Source organism: Pleurodeles waltl, chromosome 3_1, assembly GCF_031143425.1.
Source record: "Pleurodeles waltl isolate 20211129_DDA chromosome 3_1, aPleWal1.hap1.20221129, whole genome shotgun sequence".
Classification (NCBI taxonomy): Eukaryota; Metazoa; Chordata; class Amphibia; order Caudata; family Salamandridae; genus Pleurodeles; species Pleurodeles waltl.
The window spans coordinates 1,156,428,147-1,156,454,231 of NC_090440.1; the positions used below are offsets into that span (position 1 = coordinate 1,156,428,147).

At 43.5% G+C, this 26,085-nt stretch overlaps 1 protein-coding gene across 3 annotated transcripts in view; it reads right to left on the reverse strand.

Annotated features, from left to right (window-relative positions):
- Positions 1-26,085, reverse strand: part of LOC138285029 (neurotrimin-like) — a 972,192-nt gene that overhangs the window by 41,884 nt on the left and 904,223 nt on the right. The window lies entirely within an intron of this gene.

A 26,085-nucleotide genomic window follows, 5' to 3' on the forward strand; every position in this document is an offset into this window, starting at 1 on the left:
AACAAGGATGCTCTAGGACATAATGTAAACAAGGAAAACAAGTAGAGAAGCCATCATTGGGGTTTAGTTGTCCCCTTACTCTCTGAGTCCTGGTGCCACTGCACCTGCAGAGGCAATTATAACTACAGCTCTGTCTCCCCTGCCCATTCCACTGGGCTATTACTCCTAGGACTGAGGCCCAAAGCAGGCTTTCTGCTCCATAGTGTAAAAAACAAATGGGAAAATTTCTCACATTTTGCCCCACAGCCGCACTGCTGGGGCCGGGTGGCCAGAGGCCTAATGCAAGCAAGATAAATAGGTGCCCACCCGCTTTTTGCTAATAAAACAGCTACAATTTGGGTGCAGCGGCCTTCACATTTCAGGCACCAGTGCCACTACACCTGCCATGATGGCCCATTAAAAAATATTCCCATTATATACCCACTTTCCTCAGAGCATCTCTCTGAGGAAGCTTAATCTGTCCATTTGTAAATGAAAAATTAGCCCATTCTAGGGTCCTCTCCTCTGAGCCATCTCTTTGGTGCTACACACTTTTACTCTTTCTGCTGGGACATTACTCTGAGGCCACAGGAGTCTGAATGATCAGAGCTCTGGGTCTAAATGCAACTCTCCTGGTCTCTTCCCTGCCAGCGTCCACTTCGTCTCACCTGAAAGAACATCTAAACTGAGGCTAAGTAAGTGAAATCTATGGAAAACGACTTCCCATGCATGTTGAAAAAAATTACAAAATAGTTCCCATACTTTTTATTGAAGAGCAACCATCCCTCAATGGGTAATGCGGACCTTGAGGTGCCTCTGTATGAAAGTGGAGGGAGGGCAAGGGTTTGGGGGTCTTTTGTGCTATGAATCTGAAGAAAGGATAGAGAGCTGAAGAAGAAACTGATCTTCTCACCAAGGTGCCTGCTTCTTGCAAAAAATAAATATGTGCATTTGAGTCAAAAAATGTAACGCTGCCATGGAGCCATTATAGGCTTTAATCCATGGAGTTACATGAATTGGTATGGTTACAAATATTTATTCTGGTGGAGAAGTAATGTAAAGTTATTATCAGCTGAGTTCTGAAAATGGCCACTTGTAAAAGTGCTTACACTAGATAGTATACCTATTGCTAACATATATACTTTGGAAGCACTAGTTTCATCTTAAAAACTAAATAATTGTGCAGCAGCCTATCTTATACAGTGTGTAGTGCAATTTCAAACTAATGACTTAGGAGTCACTATGCTTTTTCTTATGGGGTGGGACCCCACAGCACTATAAATACACAAGTCACTATCCCTCATTGTGCCAATCCAGATTAAATTCTGTGACTCTGAGCATAGCCCTATTCATCTGCATTGATCAAGTTAATCATTTGAGGTTTTTTAACGTAAAATATTGCATTTCCCACTGATCAGTCGAACTCACATCCATTTTGCATTTAAGGTATGCATGTTTTCATTCGCAGTTACCTGAAGGTGAAAAAATCAAGACACAATATTTGGTTCTTTTAGTTGCATCTTTGCCTCTGCCACTCTAGCACAGATAACAGTTTCCACACTTTCTTAAGCAGTGCAAACTCTGCATGTAAATAAAGACAGCCTCGAAACGTGAGAGACAAACAAGACTGCGCTTCCAGCCCACCTTTATTTACACTTCCTTGAACATTCATTTTCACCCCCCCCGAGAATGCAGCCACGGACCCTCCAGGGGTTGAACCCCACAGTTTGAAGACCACCATTTCTAGAAGCAGAGAGCCTAACTATTGACCCTAGATTTGGTATGCTGACCAGTGGGGGCCCAACAGTGTCCCGTGGCGAGATTGTAAATTGCCTGATTGGACCTATTTTGACCTGGTAGCCAGCCATATGCGCCATAACAGATCAGGCCTGAGTGGGCAAGTGGGGTGCGCTGCTGGGGTAAGTGAGCTGCTATATTTATACTATGGTACACCATGGTGGTCGTTAGAACAATAGCATCAACATTTTTGATGCTATGGTGGCGCTTTTCTACACTGGCATAAAAAATGTTGATACCTGTGCACCAAAGGGCAAGAAGGCCCATAGGTTTCTATGGGCACGTCATTTTAACACCACTGTGAGCAGGCATTAAAAATGGCACCAAAAATGGCGCAGTGAAATCTTATAGATTTCACTGCACCATTTTTGCGGGCCTCCTAATTCCAGTACGCCTTCCTTGCATAAATTATACCTGACACAGGCATAATGTGGCACAAGGGGTCACAAAGTGGCACAATGCATGCGTTTCAAAACATTGTCAATATGGCACTGTGAAAATTCCCTCCTTGAGCCTCATTAGGTTAAAAAAAAAATGATGCTAATGTCCCACTAAGAGGCTCTAGGGAATGGTAAATCTGGCCCTTTGTTTCATTGTTTTCCAAAGGTACTGTGCCTCGGGTCCGTGCGACTCTGTGACCGGCCCACACTCCCCTGCGAGTGGCTTTGAACTGTTTGGAATGATTCAGTCAACCACGTCGTGATAGCCCCAGTTGGAGGTATTGTGTTTTTAAATGCTTTATTGAGATTTAATCTTTGAAAGTTCGTATCTTTGCATGTGTATGTTGGATTTTTCTCGTTTTTCTCTTGTTTTACTGACTATTTTTCTAAACTGAAGTGAAGTACTTTCGTGGTGTTTTCACTGTGTTACTGTGTGTGTGTGTGAGTGTACAAATACTTTACACATTGACTCTTGTATAACCATAACGTCTTGTTCTAAGCTGCCAAGAGGATGAGCAGGGGTTATCTCAGCTGTGTGACTCCCTTACCCTGACTAGAGTGAGGTTCTCTACTTGGACAGGGTGCACACCACTGCCAACTAGAGTCCCCATTTCTAGCACCTACCATCATCATTAAAGTGATGCAGACCTCCCAGGTTAACCTGCTCATTGTTCTTATGAAGTACAGTGTTAGACCTAGCATCCTCAGTGTGGTTTCCCCAAACTGTTTGCCTTCCAACATCTTGTTTTTGCTTTCTTCATTTTTGATGGCTTTAGAATTCTGCACACTTTACCACTGCTAACCATTGCTAAAGCGTGTGTGCTCTTCCTCTAGAACAGTGTAACATTGGCATCTACCCAATTGGCATATTTCATTTACTTGTAAGTCCCTAGTAAAGTGCACTACCTGTGTCCAGGGCTGTTAAAGTGAATGCAGCATTGATTACGCCATCCACTTAAGTAGCCCTTTCAACATGTCTCAGGACCGCTATGGCAGAGCTGGTGTGTGCAGTTTTTAACTATGATGTCAATCTGGCAAAGTAAACCTTTTGCCAGGCTCAAACCTTCCTTTTTAATACATAGAAGTCACCCCTGAGTAGGCCTTAGACAGCACAAAGGACAGAGTGCAGTGTTTTTAAAATGTTGGACATGTACTTTTAAGTTTAACATGTCCTAGTAGTGAAAAACTCTGAAATCTGATTTTCACTACTGCAAGGTTTATCTCTTCCAAAGGATAACATTGAAGTTACCTTATTACACCTTAGAAGCATCATTTCCAAATTGGAAGAGATAACCTCCACAAAATTTGGTGTCTGGAATCACAATTAAAATCCTAACTTATAGTGAAGTTGAATTTTAAATTGCAATTCTGAAAAATCCACTTTTAGAATGTTGGCATTTTCTTACGATAGCCATTTGGTGTTTGCTGCCTGCCTCTGCTCACATGTCTGGGTTGGATTGACAGCTAGGCTTTGTGTATTCCTCCTAGATAACCACACACAATGGGAGCTTGGTGTTACCTAATGGGCCATCCTGGGCAGGATGGGAGGGAGGAGTACAGCCTCACTTACACCTCAATAGACTGTGTCCTGTCCACACACAAAGGGCTGAATAACCCCCTGTGGAGTGTTAAGCCAGTACAGGCAGGGCAGGGACTCTTTGCACTTCAAAGGCATGTCTTTGAGGTCTCCCCCACTTCAAAGGCACCACTGGGTAAAAGTACTGGACATCTGACAACACCACTTCAGTACACTTCAGGACTTGTGGATACTCTGCCAGTAAGAAGGACTGCTCTGCTGCTGAAGGACTGCTACTCTGCTGGACTAATACTCTACTCAAATCCTGCTTTGCTGTGCTGGCCTTTTGCCTGCTGCTCTCTTGCATGGGTGTGAGAAGGACTGGACCTGCATCTCTACAATCCAGAACCCAGAGTGACTCCAAGGGCTAGTTGGTTCACCTCCTGATCTGAAGTCTCTGGCGCATAAAAGACTTCCAACCACCTTGCTCCTGGACTCTGCCATCTGTGAGTCTAGACTGTCAAGTGGTGCCACCCCAGTCATAGACTCTTGGAAGTGGGCCTGTGTTTACTCCAAATGAACCAATGCATCCTCTGCTGCAGGAGCAGAAGAAACACATTGTTGCTGCTACGTGGAGCAGAACCGATGTATACCTGCTACTGCACAGTTGGAAATGATGCAACAGACTTGCGTCCCTGCACCTTGGGATTGACACTTTGCCTTCGGAACTGTCCCTGCACAACACTTTCCATAGCACAAGCTCCTCACATCCCTCAATGGCGACAGCCTCCACGATGATGCTGCAGCTTTGTATCGTGACCTCTGATGCATCACCTCAGCTGTAACACGCATCCCTGAAACCGGTCTTCCCATCGCAAGCTCTGTCGATGGGATGGTCGATTACGACACAACAGAACCTCATACTGCAGCCTCACTGCATCTCAGGACAAGCACATTGCATTGACTGTGTGACGTATCTTTGTTTCATATCTACAGAATGCTCCACAACTAGGATTTAAGCAGGCCTAGCTGATCCCTGTAGCCAGACAGCACTCCATCATGGTCAGCCTGAACTTTTGACGGCATGGCCAGATATCCCCAGTTGGAGCTTCTTGCTTCTAAGTGCTATTTCAGTTTATTCTTTTAAAAATCATAACTCAAGTTCTGCTTATTGATTTCTGTCATTTTGGCCTTGTTTTGTTTAGTAAATTAAGCTCAATTTTTTTAACCTGGTGTGGGATACATTTTGTGTGATGTTTTCACTGTTTTATTGTCTGAAGTGTTGCACAAATACTTTACACATTGCCTTCAAGTTAAGCCTGATTGCTATGTGTCAAGCTACCAGAAGGCGAGCACAGGTTAATTTGGGGTTTGCTTGTGCCTTAGTCTGACAAGAATTGTGCTGCTGCTTGACCAGGGCTCACACCCCAGTCAACCAACAACCTGATTTCTCACATACAGTTACCACTTGCAAGCAATGTTATGTGATCAACTATAATAAGCTAATGCAATCCCTCTTCAAGAACCCAATTAGGCTCTTCCCAAACAGTGCTACAGAGCCTTTGTAGTTGTTTGCTGATAGCTGATGCTGAGTGTGGTCAGCAGCTTGCTGCTGATTAGTTTCTTGATGTGCTTGAAGGTCCGTTGCTCAGCTAATGTTTCCAATATGCTGCATAATCTTTTATGTCTTGTGAGTTCTAATGTGGTATGGATAGACAAGACCTAATTGGCTCTGGGTCCCTGTTGCTGACAGATGCTGTTGCACAAGGTGCTGTGAGTATCATGTGCTGTGGAGCGAGATATATCAAGGCTACAATGCCTGTACGTTGCGTCTACTAGCTGAGAGGACTCTGCTTATCAGCTGGATGATTCATTGCAGCAGCCGCTGTGCTATAGATGATTACTCTATGTTACTGACCCATACCACATGAACTAAGAAGCACTGTCACATTATGTAACTTGATACACCACTCCTGTCCTGCCGCAGAGGATGATAGAAGGTACCTGGATTTCCAGCACAGGACGTAATGGCATCTATGAGTACCTTACATTCACACTCGTGTTAGAAAAAGACTTCCCAAGCACAGTCTAGAAACGGAGACCTGGGGTTGGTAAAACACTTTGGTGCATTGCAGCATCGAGAACTTCCTCCCACAGTCAGGAATTTGTGAAGACCTGAGAAAAGCAGCAAATTAATTCTTCCAAATTAATGCTGACTCTGATGCTTAGAGTTTCAACCGACGGCTGGAGTCACCCACTGGTGTACTTTGCTTGCCTTTCTGCAATAGAAAAAATACACTTCAGGACTGCCCACCTTAAGTAATTCTATTTGGCACTGCAAAAGAATAATTGACAAGTCTTCTTCTTGAGCTGCATTCAGGTAAGTGTCTGTGCTTTTTTAAATTACATTCTCATTTTGACTCTTTCTTGCATTAATTAGAAATGTATGTCGTTTTGTGTTTCCTCTGGTCGCACCACATAGTGTAAATAGTTGCTGTTGTTCTCATTGTCTGATGTTGCCAAAGCCTGTGGCATAAAATGTCCCTTAAAGTGGCAAGAGGCATTGATTCAGAACCACAGGGTGCAGATTCATGAGAAATTGATGGAATATTCAAAGATAACAATGGAGTATGAGTGAGCAAAATTACTGATCAAGTAAATCACTGGCTCTCACTCCACTATGACAATCATTGCCCAACACTTCTATCCCACTCAAACTTAAGCCCACAGGAAATAGGAAGCTACAACAGCTAGGCCTGCATAGTTTAGGTAATAAAACTGTGCATGGCTAATTCCTAGCTAAGAAGACAATTACAAACACTGCAGGTACTGATGCATTAAATGCATTTCTTTAATATAGTCTCTGCACCATAGTACAGGCCAGGTTGCCATCTTTCCCTGTGGAAGCATGACCATTGGTGCAGTTGTATCTAACCCAAGCCCCTGTCAGCAGGTCTGTTGTCTCTTCTTCAGGGGTCAGGCTGGGACAGTGAGAGAAACTATGAGAGCAAGGAAAAAAAAGGACGCTGAGCTAGACCAACTCAATGCTGATGTCCAATGGTATTTTTATTATGCACAAACCATCTAGATCGCCATCAGTAGTGGGCATTGGTTGATCCACTATAGGTTCCTTCATTGGGTCTACTGCACCCCAAAACTATACATGAATGTGGGCCTGGAGGGGAATACTACGTGTGGGCATTGCAGCTCTACAAATGCTTGCTTCCTGTGCCTAGCCTCGAGTTGTCCTGAGGTAGCAGCATTTTTGGCTTCAGTATTTGATGGTTTATCCATGATGGTTGCAGAAGCTTTCTATCCAACACTGTTTTTGAAATTATTTGATTTGTGATTGACATCCAAGTGTGAGTATAATGCACCTATCGTCCTCATCCTTTTCTAAGACAGGCAGAGATGCACAGGGGTGAGGCCCAGCCCCAAGGTGAAAGACTAGCTGGTTGGCCTTAACTACTGCAATTCAGTTCATATGATTCTGCTACCAAGCTCTTCCTTTGCACCTGTTCTTGCCAGTAATGAACTTCGAGTGCCCCTCTTATTTTATATAGACTCACTGATGTGCAATGGGATGGTACTGAGCTTATTAATGCTACCCCATGAATACCAGTATGAGCTTGTCAGTACTTGCTATTATTAACCATAAGCTGATATGCACAGTAATGTGTCTGATACTACCTGTTCGACCTTGTGGTATTATAATACAGTTGTGAACATTTGTCTGTACTTTCACAATACTGAACTTTGAATACATAAGTATATAAAAAATAACGCGTGCGTTGTGACCACACTTCTTCACTATTGTTGTTGCTAGCACAAAAGTACAAAGCAACAAAGATAGCCCACTGGAATGATGAGTGCTAAGATCTTTCTTCACATTTAAGCTTCATACGGCTGTATTAAAATGCAACTCTTTAAATATTAGCAAAAAGAGATGCCGCTCAGCCGACATAAGCACGTGTCCTTTCCGAGCACTTGCCAATAGTGCTTACACTGGCATGTGCATGACCTCAACAGAACGCTCTTCCTGCCACTTACTTCCTAATGTGCTCCTGACAGCACCTCTATTAACTGCAGGTCAAATACTGACCTTATGCAGTCAGGCTTTCTTTTACCGTCAAAGGAACTGACCTCCTTCCGTACTTACCCCTTCGCATAAGTGATTGATTGTCATTGATGGTCACCCTCACTGTAGCTAAGATAGTTGTGGTTTTCATTTTATCGTCTGAGCTCACACAGGAAACTCTTGCGCAGGGGTTCATTGCTGTCTCCCTCCCTAATACAGTCTTCATCCCCACATCACATAATAGACACTTGTACTGGAGTTAAATTATCCGTTTCTTTGTTACCACTCCTTCCACTGAGATCTTACAGGGAACTAGTGTTATGGTATCTGAAACTCCTTCCTTCCTTAATACCCTCACCTGGGGTCTAACATGCATAAAAAAATAATAAACCATTCTGAACCCCACACTTTTCTGCATTAGGTGGTAACCCCGTGGGGCATATTTACAAGAAAGTAGTGTATCATAGATGATTTTCTTGCGTCACATTACGCCCCCCCTAAAGACACCATGTGTGCGATGTATTTACAATACGGCGCACCATGCCGCACGTTAGGCCAATAGTGTAAAAAAGGTTGACACTATTGTGGCGCTATGGTGGATTAGCGCCAAAAATTATGCTGTTAATCCACCAACGTCAAGGGAGGCCCATTGAATACAATGGGAGCATCACTTTAATGCCCACCTAAGGGAGACCTTAAAAATGACACTAAAAATGGTGCAATAAAACCTTGTGAATTTCACTGCACCATTTTTCTGGGCCTCTTAACAGGGAAAGCCCCCTGCGCATACATTATGCCTGGCGCAGGCATTATGTGGTGCAAGGGGTTTCTTTACTTATTGAGGCATGACAGAATGCACTGAGAATATCTTCATTCGCTTGACCTTGAACCCTAATATAAATAGCAAAATATGAAAAACTGTTAACTTTGCTCTTGAGTCCCAAACCACTAAAAAAATCAGCTTTCCAATTTGCTTTTCATGCAATTACCCCTTTTTGGGTCCATTAGGAACTTGCCTGGCTTCTCAGCTTCCCTCATTTTGTGGAATCTTTGACTCCCCAGTTTGGGCATGCTGGTCCATTGACCATCCTCCCAGTTACCTACATTTTTTGATGCAGTCTAAATCTAATCCAGGCTTCTCCAACGAGTAGCTCGTGAGCTACTGGAAGCTCTCCTGCTACCTGTGAGTAGCTCTCCTGTGTGCATCCAAGAGTACTAAATTAGAAACCTTTCCTTGGTGGAATTAATATGTGTATACCAAATTTAAAAAGTGTTATTTGATGCGAAAATGGGTGTATTTTCAGAACCCATAATTACAAAAAAATATATTTAAAATGGATATTTGAATGATAAATCATGCAGCATTGGGAAACGTATTGCTGACATTATTCCCCTTGTGCTCGGGCCATTGCAGCTGTGGCTGTTATGTATTACTCTTGTAGAGGTTTTCCGAACTGATTCAGCCTTTTTTTCATTATGGCTAGCAATTCTGTACTGAGGTGATCATGGCTGGTAACCTTGCATAGTGGGCCATTAATGTACTCTTGTCTGAAGTGCACAGGACTGATAATTATAGTAGCTCAGGATCTTGTGACACAAAAGTATCTCGCATTAGTCAAAAGGTTGAAGACCCCTGGTCTAATCTAATCTGGTTAACCAATCCTTAGGCCAGCTGGCCTACTCAATAGCCAATGCAGCTGATTTTCCAGGCCCTATTTCCAAACCACAAACATCAGTATTTGTTGAATTACTTAGTTTAAACTAACTTCACTGGCATTTAATGACCACCACTGCCAAAGACTGTCATACCCACTTAAAACAGTTGCTCTAGAAATAATGAACCAATTCTCATCCTGGACCGAGCAAACTCAAACGTCTCCGAATCCTAAATTCTAACAGAGAGGGTATTGTGAGCCATGTGTAAAAAAGCAATGCCTTCTGTAGGAAAGTACCATCTTGCCTGGCATGTTACCCCCATTTTCACTGTATGCATGTTGTTTTAGCCCTTGTGTCACTGGGATCCTGCTAGGCAGGAGCCCAGTGCTCATAGTATGTGCCTGTATCGGTTCCCTGTGTGGTGCCTAACTGTATCACTGAGGCTCTGCTAACCAGAACCTGAGTGTTTAGGCTCTCTCTGCTTTTTAAATTTGTCACTGCAGGCTAGTGACTAATTATACCAATTCTCATTGGCACACTGGTACACCCATATAATTCCCTTGTATATGGTACTTAGGTACCCAGGGTATTGGGGTTCCAGGAGATTCCTATGGGCTGCAGCATTTCTTTTGCCACCCATACGGAACTCAGGCAATTCTTACACAGGCCTGCCACTGCAGCCTGAGTGAAATAATGTCCACATTATTTCACAGCCATTTTTCACTGCACATAAGTAACTTATAAGTCACCTATATGCCTAACCCTCACTTGGTGAAGGTTGGGTGCCAAGTTACTTAGTGTGTGGGCACCCTGCCACTAGCCAAGGTGCCCCCACATCGTTCAGGGCAAATTCCCTGAACTTTGTGAGTGCGGGGACACCATTACACAGGTGCACTATACATAGGTCACTACCTATGTATAGCGTCACAATGGTAACTCCGAACATTGCCATGTAACATGTCTAAGATCATGGAATTGTCCTCCCAATACCATTCTGGTATTGGGGGGACAATTCCATGATCCCCCGGGTCTCTAGCACAGAACCCGGGTACTGCCAAACTGCCTTTCCGGGGTTTCCACTGCAGCTGCTGCCAACCCCTCAGACAGGAGTCTGCCCTCCTGGGGTCTGGGAAGCCCCAGACCAGGAAGGCAGAACAAAGGATTTCCTCTGAGAGAGGGTGTTACACCCTCTCCCTTTGGAAATAGGTGTGAAGGGCTGGGGAGGAGTAGCCTCCCCCAGCCTCTGGAAATGCTTTGATGGGCACAGATGGTGCCCATCTCTGCATAAGCCAGTCTACACCAGTTCAGGGATCCCCCAGCCCTGCTCTGGTGCCAAACTGGACAAAGGAAAGGGGATTGACCACTCCCTGACCAATACCTCCCAGGGGAGGTGCCCAGAGCTCCTCCAGTGTGTCCCAGACCTCTGCCACCTTGGAATCAGAGGTGTTGGAGGCACACTGGACTGCTCTGAGTGGCCAGTGCCAGCAGGTGACATCAGAGACCCCCCTCTGATAGGCTCTTACCTCTTGGTAGCCAATCCTCCTTTCTTGGTAGCCAAACCTCCTTTTCTCGCTATTTAGGGTCTCTCCTCTGGGGTATTCTTAAGATAACGAATGCAAGAGCTCACCAGAGTTCCTCTGCACTTCCCTCTTCGACTTCTGCCAAGGATCGACCGCTTACTGCTCCAGGACGCCTGCAAAACCGCAACAAAGTAGCAAGACGACTACCAGCAACATTGTAGCGCCTCATCCTGCCGGCTTTCTCGACTGTTTCCTGGTGGTGCATGCTCTGGGGGCTGACTGCCTTCACCCTGCACTGGAAGCCAAGAAGAAATCTCCCGTGGGTCGACGGAATCTTCCCCCTGCTAACGCAGGCACCAAAAGAATGCATCACCGGTCCTCTGGGTCCCCTCTCATCCTGACGAGCGTGGTCCCTGGAACACAGGAGCTATATCCAAGTAACCCTCACAGTCCAGTGATCCTTCAGTCCAAGTTTGGTGGAGGTAAGTCCTTGCCTCCCCAAGCTAGACTGCAAACCTGGAGCAGCTGCATGATTTGCAGCTGCTCCAGCTTCTGTGCACTTCTCCAAGGATTCCTTTGTGCACAGCCTAGCCTGGGTCCCCAGCACTCCGTCCTGCAGTGCTCAACTCTCTGAGTGTGACTCCGACATTGTGGGACCCTCCTTTGTGACTCTGAGCCAGCTTCGGTTCACAAATCTTCTAAGTGCCTGCTCCGGTACTTCTGTGGGTGCTGCCTGCTTCTGTGGGGGCTCTCTGAGTTGCTGAGCGCCCCCACTGTCTCCTCCTCCATAGGGCGACATCCTGGTCCTTCCTGGTCCCCAGCAGCACCCAAAAATATCTACAGCGACCCTTGCAGCTAGCAAGGCTTGTTTGCGGTATTTCTGGATGGGAACACTTCTGCAACCTCCAACACGCCATGGGACATCTTCCATCCGAAGGAGAAGTTCCTAGCTCTCTTTGTTGTTTCAGAATCCTAGGCTTCTTCCATCCAGAGGCATCCTTCTTGCACCTTCATCCAGGGCTCCTGCCCCCCCTGGACACTATTGCAACTCTTGGACTTGGTCCCCTTGCCTTGCAGGTCCTCAGGTCTAGGAATCCATCTTCAGTGGTTTACTGGTGTTTGTGGTTCTTGCAGAATCCCCCTATCACGACTATTGTGTCCTATTGGGGTAGTAGGTGTACTTTACTCCTACTTTTCAGGGTCTTGGGGTGGGGTATCTTGGACACCCTGACTGTTTTCTTACAGTCCCAGTGACCCTCTACAAGCTCCCATAGGTCGGGGCTCCATTCGTGATTCGCATTCCACTTTTGGAGTATATGGTTTGTGTTGCCCCTAGACCTATGTTCACCTATTGCATCCTATTGTAATTCTACACTGTTTGCATTACTTTTCTTACTATTACTTACCTGTTTTGGGTTTGTGTACATATGACTTGTGTATATTACTAACCTTCTAACTGAGGGTACTCACTGAGATACTTTTGGCATATTGTCATAAAAATAAAGTACCTTTTTTTTAGTAACTCTGAGTATTGTGTTTTCTTATGATATTGTGCTATATGATATAAGTGGTATAGAAGGTTGCTATGGTGAAGCAGCTTAGTTCAGCCTAAGCTGCTTTGCCATAGCTACCTTCTATCAGCCAAAGCTGCTAGAAACACCTCTATTCTACTAATAAGGGATAACTGGACCTGGCACAGGGTGTAAGTACCACAAGGTACCCACTATAAGCCAGGCCAGCCTCTTACACCTTCTCTTCATGCTCTTGGCCCAACCAAAGGTTACTTGATATTTGCTGACCAAGCAGGTTGTAAGGATTGCATTAAGTGTCAAGCTGGGTTTCTCTGTCTCCGAATGGAACTGCTCAGAAGGGGATGAGTCCGCTCCCCAACACCCATCCTGTTTCTTTCTTACCAAAAAATAGCAAGACTGAGGCGCATTATTTTTTGTATGATTCCATAAATACATAAATCCTGTCCTAACATAGAATATAAGTAGTCTAAATAATACTAATTTACTTAAAGAAAGTAAGCATGTTACAACATGGATAATGATGAACTACTTATATTTATTCGCAAATCTGCACTTTAGGTTATCATGTAATAAACTGTAAATAAAGTAGAAATAAGCAAAATCTTATTTTGAAGAGGGGTGGAAAGACAAAAAGTAAACCATAAATACTCCAATACATTTCCCAACGACAGTGTCCTCAAAAGGTACTACAGAATCCCTCATAATGCAACTGTTCTCCATGTTTTAGTACATGTGAAATAAAGTTTTTCTTCTTAACTTAAAAGTGAAAAGATATGTACATTATTTAGTGTTTTCAGTAAACGTGAACAGCATCTGTAAACGTGAAAAGATATGTACATTATTTTGTTTTTTTCAGTAAATCAGACTAATTTTTCATGTCATCACATCTCTAATAATACATGCGTTTTTCCCGATTTCTGATGACCAAATTCAATCAGCTGAGTGTTATTACTTGTCATTCAAGCCCCTCTAATGTACAGTCTTCGGCCATACCTGCAAGAGTTTCTCATAGGAGAACACGTCTGTATCGCGTTGCTCCAACCAGTTGTAAAGCACCAATTACATTTGAAACACTTTATAAATAATGACAATATTTCTCAGCCATTCAGTTTACACCCTTTTCCATCCATAACAGAAAACTAAAATCAATTTGACCTTGAACGAATAAAGCCTCTTAACAGGTCCTGGAAAGAAGAGATTGTGGCCCTGAGAGCTTCCCTATCGCCAAAGACATCTCACCCAGCTGGGCAGCTGTAATTACCGTGCGCGAGCCTGCTGGAGACCAGTGTCACACGTCATACATCCATTAATTCCAAACTGTGGCTCATCGCTAAATGTGTGGCAAGCGGAGTCACATTTTAATTAGGTTTGCTGCACACCATCTAAAATTAATACATGGATTGTGAGCAGTGTCATTTTTAAATCAACAAGGGCGGAGGGTTTGGGAGGGGAAGGACAAGCTGGTTCGGGGAAGGGCCGGAGGTGGGGGGCGGGAAGTGAGCAATGGGGACTGGTTCTCTGTTTAGTAAAGTTTGCGGCGCCATAGTTTGCAGTGGCACACATCGAGGAAGTAGATAGGATCTGACCCCCATGGGCTAGTGAAAGAGCATGAAACATATACCCAACTGTGATAACAGAGCTGAACTCTGATGCCTGTCCTTTTCAACCCCAAATATTAACCTTGACTCTTTCTCTCTGAGGGGAAGAGCTAAAGATCATGCACTGACGAAAGTTGCCATTAACGTTTATCAGATTTTCTTTGCCCCTGATGAAGTGGAGATTGCATTCACCCACGCTGTAAGGTTCTTCAGAAGAAAGAGGAGACATGAGGCAAAAATTGCATTATTTATCTAATTGGAAGTTTTGTAAAGTGCAAAAACCGGGTGTCTTACTACTATTTCAAAATAGTATGTTACAAAGTATTATTTAATTTTTATTTATTTATTTATTCCGTTGTTAATCGTTTCACATATCACCTCTGGACCAAAAGAGATTGAAGCACAGATAACTCAACTGATTACTTTGTGTAAAACAAAAAAAGATTCTTTAGAAGGTAAGAAATATGGAGGTTGCATAAAACCTATACAGGACATCAAAAGTTCCTGTATTACATGGTGGTAGATTGGCACTAGATATTGGCGAGGGAGGAGATTATTGGCTTATGAAAGGTGCCTGAAAGGTGTGGTTTGTCTGTTTTCCTGAACTGAGAAGGGAGAAATTTGTTTCAATGTCAAAAGGCAGATTATTTCAGGAGGTAGTTCAGGCATCAGTGAAGTTGTGCTTCTGGACTAAAGTAGTTCAGAATCTTTTAATTCTAGTGGTGGGACGTTGAGGATATCCAAGTCTCTTTAGCCGCCTGATATGGAAAGCTGATTGACAAGTACAGTGGATTCTTCATGTCAATGGCCTTGTAAATTAGTCCTTGATTGAAATGCAATTAATTTAGGGTTAAAATGTATAGACATGATGTCATCAAAGTTTTCAGTGGCTATAATAAGTCTGATGTCAGACCGTTTTCCCTCCATGAGACATCTTTGCAATTTCTCTCAGTCCAATGTATATGACTGGGATTGATGTATCTCATCAACCAAGACTGTTTAGGCACCGGGTAAGTAATTTCAATTTTCTGCAGTCTTTTCCTTTGTATGTCAAGGGAGAGTTCTTACAAATTGGTATGACTCAATATTAGTCCTATGCGGATTTTTTGTTATGCTGGTGAAAGCTGAAAAATGCTAAATTTCACATTACTTTTGCCCATGGAAGACTGGTTTGGCAGGAAAATGTCTTGCAGAGAGAGATAAGCTCACATCAAACGAGAAATGCATTTTCTCATCAAATTTGTGACCTCACTAAACTTTCATTCTAGAACCCATCATGTGTGCTTATGTGGAAGTGCCACAACTGGGATAAAACACAGCAAAGTCCCAGATTCCTTCAGTGTCAAAATATCATGCCACATGCCCCGAAAGTCAGCCTAGAACTTCGAGTGATGCAACCCTCTTTTTGGAAGAGAAGTTCTCTCTTTGTATTCGCAGTCAAAATGGAAACCCCCATTTTTCAAGGAACACTAGGTAACTTATTTTTGTAGAAAAGTCCAAAAAACATTGAGTTTTACATTAACAGATAGAACATTCAACCTCAACAGTAGATGCAATACAGAGCACAAACTATTATAGTCTCTTTATTTTACACTCAAACTGTTTTTCAATGGTTTTAGAATGTTTTATTACATTTCTGCTTACTCTTTTCACCTGGTCATTGACTTGTTGATGAAACAAAGGTTTTCTTACAAGCTTACTATTTTTCCTAAAAAGGCACTTCATTATGTGGAACATCTTTTCTTTGAAAAAATAGCCCACTGAATCAATATTAATAAGCTTTAAAGCACTAAAAGTATATACATAATTAATTTGAAGAAAAAAATCTACAAAAAAATCAGTGCATTCGAAGGTTTTGGAGATCCAAAATGTTTGTAGTCACCATTCTACAAGACTTCCAGAGGGCGTGTAGACCGCATTGGCTATTTCTCTGCTCTTAATTTGTGATGGGTGAAGTTGGAAACAGCCTGCAAATTCTGGCAGCGTCAGGAACCTTTACTGTTGGAAAAGTCAGGTAAAGATTCCCATTTACACAGGGATAAAAATTAGTACATCTGACCATGCTACAGCTATAATTTATTTCCAAACAATGACCTGTGTGGAATAGCTTGCAGAATGACATAAAGGCTGACTCTCTACCCCTACTGGACTCTTCAGTTTCTAGGCACAGGAGAAACAGTGCTGGAGGCACAATAAAGACAGAAAAGAGACAGTGTGGAGCAGTCGGAGCAGGCAGGCGAGGCTGCATGGACTGGATCTGCATCTTTATTGTGGATTGGGGCCTTGGTTTAGGATATAGGGATTGCTCTCAAGAAGCAGCAGTCCAAATGCTGCTTTTAAAGTCTCTTCTCTGCAGTGGGAGAAGTTTCCCAATGAGGCAATTGTCCACTAAAGCTGTCCTTAAAAAAAACAAAAAAAAGCCTTTTCAAGAATCACACTTTACTATGCGTGCAATGTTTTAAAAAAAACATTATGCTAATTTGGAGTCAGCAGGCTTTGCACTTTTCACAGCCGGAAGCTTAATATCACTTTGTCGCTCAATGCCAATGTGCCTGGTTTTTTTTTTTGGTTTTTTTTTACAGTGCAATTACCCGGGCAAAATCATCTCACTTATACAACATATTGATTTGCTTTCTATAACAGTTAATTTGCACCTAATGTTTTACATGGTTCCTTTCTGGCCATGCCATGACTACTGTCCATATTATCCCACAATGCACGCATTCATTCCTCATCAGAATCATATTTTCAATCCCATGAGCCAATCCAGATAAAGTATCTATGTCACAATGAAATTATATATATATATATATATATATATATATATATATATATATATATATATATATATATACATATATATATAAATATATATGTATATATTTGAATGTAATGTGGTGAGTCTAACCAAACTCTTATCTGTCCACTTACATCACACGTCTGCACCTTTACAAGAAGTTTGCAATCTGGATGCTTCCACATAAAGGTCGTGTAACACTCAACTGCCAATCAGCATGAAGAAGCTCTTTGATTGATTGCTCTGTTTGCCTTATATTGTGCTTTAATAAATTCCACGAAGCATGCTTAATTATTTTCTCACTGCCATACAAATATTTAGTTAATAATGCCCCCAATAAATTGCACACTATTATATATTATAAAAACAATCCAGGCCGCAAATGAGTCGAAGGTGTTCGTGGATTATCTGATTACATCATCTGAAATCAACCTTTTTTTCCTCATGACACTTGAAATATTTGCCCTTAACTACATCTCTTTGATGGGATCTTGCGTGGCGGAAAACCAAGACACAAAGTAAGTATAATATTCACAACATTGCACTGACCTTTGTCATGTATACATTTGATGCGTAAACAATGCCCATGATTAAGCTGGTGTCTATTTAATAACTCAATGAGTCAATAAATGTTCCAAGTACTCAATTTCTTTAATTAAGAACTGCCAACTTTACCTTTCCAGAGATGTTGTGTTATTGAACAGATTTGGCATAAACTAAGTTGTAATTTTGAAATAAATGATACTGCATATGCCCTTTAAGCATAGCATACTCTAATCTCTGCAACAGATGCCAGTAAGCCAACGGAAATTCTCATGCATTTCGAAGTCCTTTCAAATGATAAAAAATATTTTTAAGCTGAGACATCACTTTCAACAAGTCTGCTAATACACAACCTTTAATTTTAAAAATGTGAAAGAATTAGCCCTGGTCATTGTTGCCATCATATCCTCAACTGTGGGCTAAGGGTGACAATTTACCCCGATATTTTAAATTAGCGATCTCAAATCAAAACTCACCCTCTACATATTATTTTTACCCTTTCCAATTGTGATAGGTAGGAGAAATCTAGAATGCCAAATCAATAGGCTCGGTAATTCCTTCTCGACAGATGTCATCTGAAAGCTATAATGGCTGATTGTGAACACCTAAAGGAACACATTTTTAAGTATGTGGTAGATGAACTGCCCTTTTTCAAACTTAACAAGTGTAACCTTTGAAACACCCTTTGGTGTTGTAAGCACCTAATCAAATTCACCTAATATGTCTTCAGACCTGTTACTAAAACTACTATAATTGCAATTCCAACTTCTGTTTGCTTTCCTGTCTCCATTCTAGTATTTGATGTCTATCGTTACTACATACGCTTTGTCAGTTAGATTCCAACATTAAAAAATGTCATAACCCAGAATGATAGATATCTTAGCCACCATGACCAGTCAATGCAAATATTAATAATAAGAGCATTGTCCGATGTGAAACATTTTTCATGTAAAACGCATTAACAACATTCTAATGCCATTCAGAGATATTGCACTTACAAAGTCTGTAGCATGCTCGATGTTAGATATGTTGTCATCGACCATGAATGCTAATTTTGCCTTGTCACCTCCAACATCTCCCAGTTTTACCTGCACCACGAGTACCCTGGCACTGCTTCTTCTACTCTTGCAAATAGTTACAACATTTTCCCACAGCTGGTGCTGACACATCTGAGTGCAGAGCAACCTTTGAGATGTCCTCCCTAAGCCCGTGAACCATATGTAAAAGAACATTTCCTGCTTTTCTGTTCTGTACTTGCCTTTTATTGCCTTTCATATATATCTTGCTTGTGTAAAATTCAAAACTTTTCACTCCTGTATTCACACTTCTTAAGTTGTTTTACCCTACCGATGATTTCACAACATCAAAAATGTGGCCTATTATGGATTCCAACATTAAAAATGTCTGTCTTGAGATTTGTGGGTATATTAATGGACCAGAGTCTAACCCTTACATAACAGAATAATGACATAATTTGCAAAGTCGCTACATAAGAATCTACAGTTTAATGCACTTTTGGATTCATAATGTATACCTTTCGTATGTTCATCTAATAAGTAGTCCTGCAGTGCAATGTTTTTTCACAGCTTTTTATATCTCATCAAGTCTTTATTGAATTTGTGTTGTCGAAATTGAACCCCAATATTTTACTGCACCCCAATATCTTGATCATCCTAAAATTTACCTCAGGCAGCTCGGCTCCTGCATCCCTAATCTTGGGATAAGAGTCACCACTCTCCTCGAGATAAGACTCCTTAAATTAGCAGAGTAATAAAATAGTGACTGAGACCACTCAATATGAATTCTATATGAGTGGAAAGTTAAAGGGTATGATTACAAATACATTTCCAAATAGGCATTGCAAAAAAGTGCAAAATATATGCCATAAAGGCGCAGCTACAGAGTACATAGTAAGAAGTCAGAAATAATTTACGTTGAAATAGGCAACAAAAAAATCATAAATGGAAAAAAAGAACCTCAGGAGAAATGTAGAAGTCACCAAAGTTCTAACTGACGGATTCTAAAAGAACACCAACAGCAGCTCTAATGGATAAGGGAAAGTCCTTGGTTCTTTCCAAAAAACAAGGGCTTTTATCCACATTTTATGATTACTTAATAAACAAAAACTGCAATTTAAGCATACCGTGAAGAGTAATGACACATATTGAGTAATAGAGATCATCACAACAAAAATTGTTAAACAACCCCATTTCTAAGGTAAGGGAAAACTTCCTTCAGCTTCTGCAGCAATAGCGCAGTCCAGAAATGTGCAACACAATACAGTATAAAGCATTTTCAACAAAGACACCTACACTAGTGTATGCTAGTGACCCTTCATCGGAAACTCCTGGGTAAGTTTCCTTCAAAATGATACCTTCAATGCAGAAAGAAATTTTCATTCATAATAAATGCTCTCTAAGGAAAATAACCATGTGTGTCACAGTGTCCTGTGCTCTGTGTAGACTGTGGCAAGAAAAGACACGCAGGGGGACATTGATGAGGAGGGGTAAACTACCAGGAGCAAGATGAAAAGAACACCAAAATACAATCCATATTAATAAAATAGTGCCTCTGCAAAAATGTGGCAAAAATTACCTCCATTAAGAAGCACACTTCAAATGCTCTACATAAAACAATTTTAAGTGCGGCGTTAATTATTTACTACAGGTCGTATACCATGCCATCCATTGGATCCATGGCTCTCCTAGGTCTTGATGAAATGCAGGAAGTGATGCTACAGACAGTAAGTTTAGGCAAACTAAGGGGTGTATTGTACAGATGAACTGTAACCTTCACTTGTATAAGATTGCTGCACAACTGCCAATGCAAGCTCTTCCTGTAAACCATTCCCCGCAAGGTAACCTCTGTCTAGCTCTACAGACTGAGGTGCAAAACATGTAAAAAAATTCCTGAAATAGGTGAGGTTAGAGCTTGTATCCAATCCATGAATGTAACTCCAGTTCCCAGTTCCATTCCCGGAAAATATTATTCTGGTATCTCAACATGCTCGGTATCTCTGCCACACATCTGCTTTGCAACAAATGGAGTGGACATGTGAAACTTACACTTCCTCTGTTTTCCATGTGTCTTTTACCACACACTTTGGTACAGAGCATTCTCTTGGGGAATCAACTGCAAATTTACCACTTATTGAGATGTTTATGCAAATGTTGCAAGGCCAAAAAGGTTTGCAACCTTTGCAAACGTTCCAGTGGTTTCCATGGAACTTTGCAAATGTTGAAAAAAACTCTTAGCAACTTCAAACAACCTTAATCTAGGCCCCCTCTCATTGTATACAATGTGTGCTATGCCATGCACAAAGGTCGTTTGTGCTTCACCGGGCTGATCGTGGTTTTTACGCCAGGTCATCAATGCCCATGCATTGCCAATATAAGACCCGAGCAATAGATACTGAAAAGAGCTGCCAGTGTCTGTTTACTATGTTTAGTTTAGTAAGAGAAAGAAAGCAGAGAAAAGGCAAAAATAACTTATAAATCCAACTACATCCCACACGATCACCCCACGTACCCAACAACTGCCTTACCGAGAGCACAATAATGTGGCTCTTTACCGAAGGCCACTGGAATTACGTGATTCCACTCATGAAAAGTTTCCTCCATAATTACGGATTTACTGCGTTTGTCAGATAATACATCATCTGCATTAGAAATTGCAGATTTCAGCAAAAACAGTGTGTTTCCCGCACAAAATGATCCAAAATTAATTTAAAAAGTAGTGCATGTGGTGCCACACAGTGCGGACCAGTGGCAATTGTTTACTGCTTCCCTTTCAGCTGCTGTATTCAGTGTGTTACAAAGATACTAATCAGTGACATTTTGCCTAAGCAATGTTAATGTGTGCAAAAATAACAAAATGGTGAATTAGCAACAGCACATAATGTGCATAATTTGCAATGTTGCCAAATAATTTAGTCAAACATGCTGTATAGTATAATCATCAAATGCCCCCTCGTTATATTCACCTGCTTACAATGCCTATCACATCATGCTTAAGCTTACTAGGTATAAAGTGTCCTGATCAGGGGCTCTGTGACAGTTCAACTCTAAAATCTACCACACACTTTGAGGCATACACCGGACTGTCATGACTCCTGTGAAGTAATTCTAGTATTTGGAGAGCCTCAATACAGGGAAATCCTTAGAAGACTTATGAGGCTTACAGAGACTTTTACATGACATGACAATAACCAACTTTGTGATATCCCAAAACATAAATCTGAAAACATCGGACTATAATCTGAAATAGAGAAAATAGTCTGAAAACATTAGAGTCCTTGTGCCCATCGTTACATAGGAGGGACAGGTCGTTTTACTGACCTGACCCAGACAGAAGACCCAATTCTAGATAAAGGGGGTCGTTACAACATTGGCGGTAAAAGCCGCTTACCACCGAGCAGAAGACTGCCAACACACCGCTGCGGAATTCCGCCACAGTCATTATGACCCACTGCTCGGAATCTGCCAAAATTCAGACACCCACACAAAACCTCCACCGTCACGCCAACAGAAATACGCCCACACTATCACGACACACGAATCCACGTGGTGGTCTTTCAACTGCGGTATTCCATAGGCGGTACACACCACCGCGCTCAAAATACACACACATTTACAAAACAAATACACACACCTGACACACATACACACACCACTTCCACACACCCATTACAATATAAAACACACACCCACATCACCACAAACCCCTACGACAAAATTACCGAGAGAAGGACAGAGAGAGATACTACAAACAACTACCAAGCATCCACAGCACACAATACCATCACCCACATAACTTCCACGCACCTCACACAACACACCACTAAATATCACCCCACTTATCACTACACACACACACACCACCCCACACATCACCCACACCACCCCATGGCATGGCAAAGACACCCCAGGTTCTCTGAGGAGGAGCTCAGGGTCATGGTGGAGGAAATCGTCCAGGTAGAGCCACAGCTATTCGGATCACAGGTGCTGCACACCTCCATAGCTAGGAAGATGGAGCTATGGTGAAGAATAGTGGACAGGGTTAACGCAGTGGGACAGCACCCAAGAAATAGTGATGACATCAGGAAGAGGTGGAACGACCTACGGGGGAAGGTGCATTCCGTGGTTTCAAGACACCACCTTGCGGTTCAGCGGATTGGCAGTGGACCCCCACCTTCTTCCCCACAACTAACAACATGGAAGGAGCAAGTCTTGGAGATTCTGCATCCTGAGAGCCTCGCAGGAGTAGATGGAGGAATGGACTCTGGTAAGTCAAATCTTAACTATTACATTCCCCACCCTACCTGCATGCTATCACATACCCCCACCCTCGCCCTCACCCCCATCACTCCAACTCCTCACAAATGTCCCAATATCACAAACCACAGATCCCAACACCAAGCCCTGCATGCAACAACAACGCATGGACACCCATCACCAATGCATGGCCACTGCACATACCCATACACCCCCCTAATCCACCATCACACAAGGTCCCACACAGGAATGCCAGCACTGGGGTATACGGTCACCCACCCATTGCATACCATGACACACACAGATGCAATAAACACCCTTTTATACCCGTGCCGGACCCCTACCCAACGTCACCGGACAGGAGGGTCCACACATGTCCACACCACCAACAGAAGAGGCCCACAGTGATGACAGCAGCTCTGTCCAACTGGCTCTAGATGACCAGCCTGGCCCATCGGGGACCTCTGGACAGTCGGTTCCCCTCACACAGTCACAGGCCACCATAGAGCTTCCCCCCTCTGGAAACACCAGCACAGACCCACCCAGCGGGCCCATACCTCTGAACCCAGGACACGTCAATTAGCAGTGTGTCCACCACTACAGGGAACCCAGGCTAACCCACCACCCCAACAACAACAGGGATCTGGGGGCAGTGGCAGTGGGCACACGGTCCAGGGGACGGAGGCCCAGGAACACAGGGGAACTGGGAGGGCTGCTGTGCGACAGAGGGAGAACAGGCCAAGGGAGCCCACTCTCCACAAGGCCCTCTCCAACATCATGGGAGCCTACCACCATTCCCAGGAGATGATGGCAATGGTACTGGCAAAGTTTCAGGAGACCCAGTGCCTGCAGGAGAAACAGTATTTGGGCTTCAGGGAGGAACTCAGATCCATCAATTCCACCATGAGCACCATGGTAGGGGTGCTGAAGGAAGTCCTCAACACCAGGAGAGAGACTGTGGCACAACAAGGGGCCCCTGACACTAGCCTGGACGATGAACTGCCCACCACCTCCGCCGGCACTAGTGGACAGGAGGCACCGCCACAGGACCACCACACTAGCACCCCACCCTCTGCAGAGGGAGAACCACCCCGTAAACGGTCCCTGAGATCCAGGACAAAGACATAGAACGATGCCAAGACCCCCGTCAAGAAGTGAGACCACCCTGAATGTCATCCTTCTGTCCCACTTTGTCACCCTGTCCATCCTCAAGATGCCCCAGCTCCACTTCCTATGCCCATTTGGACAATGCACCTGTGAGACTAATAGACTGGACTCTGCCATGGACATTCCTCCACCATCAACACTCAGCATTTTACAACCCCCTCCAATCTTGAGCACATAAATAAACACCCTTAAAGCACAAAACAATCTGGAGTCTGTCTGTGATTTCGAAATAGTGTATTACAGTGAAAAAATGCTATTTCAAATGTAATGTCAACATACTTATGTCACACAGCTCTAGTCCATGAGGAAACAAAGCAGATGTCACACAGTGGGACCCACATCTGTGAAATCGTTAGGGAAAGTGACAACTCAGTGACCATACACTGTGTGAAAACGACAGACAGTAGAGAGGTAGTAGTGTTAAAGTAGATGTAGTAGGCAGGTTTGTATTCTTACCTGTGCCTCACTGGAAATATTGCAGGATCACCGAGTTCCTGTTGTCGATGTCCTCTACTTCTGCTTCCTTGTCTTCACTGTCCACAGGGTCCACAGCTGCCACAACACCGCCATCTTGACTATCCTCCTGCAGAAAAGGCACCTGTCGTCGCAAAGCTAAGTTGTGAAGCATACAGAAGGCCACGATCTGGCACACCTTCTTTGGTGAGTAGAATAGGGATCCACCTTTCATATGGAGGCACCGGAACCTGGCCTTCAGGAGGCCGAAGGTCCGCTCTATAATCCTTCTATTTCGCCCATGGGTCTCATTGTAGCGTTCCTCTGCCCTTGTCCTGGGATTTCTCACTGGGGTCAGTAGCCATGACTGGTTGGGGTAGCCAGAGTCACCTGCAAATGGGGAGGGCAACTGTTAGACACACACTAACCTGTAGGGATACCCCCAGACCCAGACAACCATTTCCACTGACTTGCTTCCAGGTGCTCACCTAATAGCCACACACAGTGCCTCTGGAGTTGACCCATCACATAAGGGATGCTGCTATTCCGCAGGATGTAAGCGTCATGCACTGAGCCAGGGAATTTGGCATTCACATGGGAGATGTACTGGTCTGCCAAACACACCATCTGCACATTCATGGAATGATAACTCTTCCGGTTTCTGTACACCTGTTCACTCCTGCGGGGGGGTACCAAAGCCACATGTGTCCCATCAATGGCACCTATGATGTAGGGGATATGTCCCAGGGCATATAAGTCACCTTTCACTGTAGGCAAATCCTCCAACTGAGGGAAAACGATGTAGCTCCGCATGTGTTTCAGTAGGGCAGACAACACTCTGGACAACATGTTGGAAAATATAGGCTGGAACTTCCCTGATGCTGTGGCCATTGTTGTTTGAAATGACCCACTTGCAAGGAAATGGAGTACTGACAGCACCTGCACTTGAGGGGGGATACCTGTGGGATGGCGGATAGCTGACATCAGGTCTGGCTCCAACTGGGCACACAGTTCCAGGATTGTGGCACGATCAAGCCTGTAGGTGATGATCACATGTCTTTCCTCCATTGTCGACAGGTCCACCAACGGTCTGCACACCAGAGGATGCCGCCATCTCCTCACATGTCCCAGCGGACCTTGCCTATGAAGGACAACAGCGAGCACAGAGTCAACCAACTCAGAGGTACGTACCCACGGCTTACACAGAACACAAATCATAATCCGAAATTTGGCCTGTATGAGTGTTGAGGCAAGGCCTAGGCATGTGTGACACAGTGAAAAATTAAGCCATGTGGGCCCCTGAAATGGCGGCTGCCTGACCTGTAAAGTAGGACAATGGGATGTGAGGTAAGTGCATTGGCATTGTACACCGTTGCGGTAGACAGTCGAAGACCGCTGCGCAATTCTGCATTGGTTAACATTGGACCCTATGGGTCCCAGGAGCCAATGATGATGTTCGCCGGCGGTGATGGTACGCACCGCCATGGACCTGACCGCCATTTTCTATCTGTTCAATCACTCGTTACCTGATCTTCAACAGGAGAGGACCTACACCGCAAGTGCTGCTGGGACCTCGGTCTGGAAGAGACAATGGCTCATGCGTCTGGGGAAAGGGCCCCTGCCTTCACATCGGAGGAGTTGGAGAAACTCGTGGATGGGGTCCTCCCCCAGTAAATGCTACTCTACGATCCTCCAGACAAACAGGTAAGCACACTGCGAGCATGCTGTATGGGCTA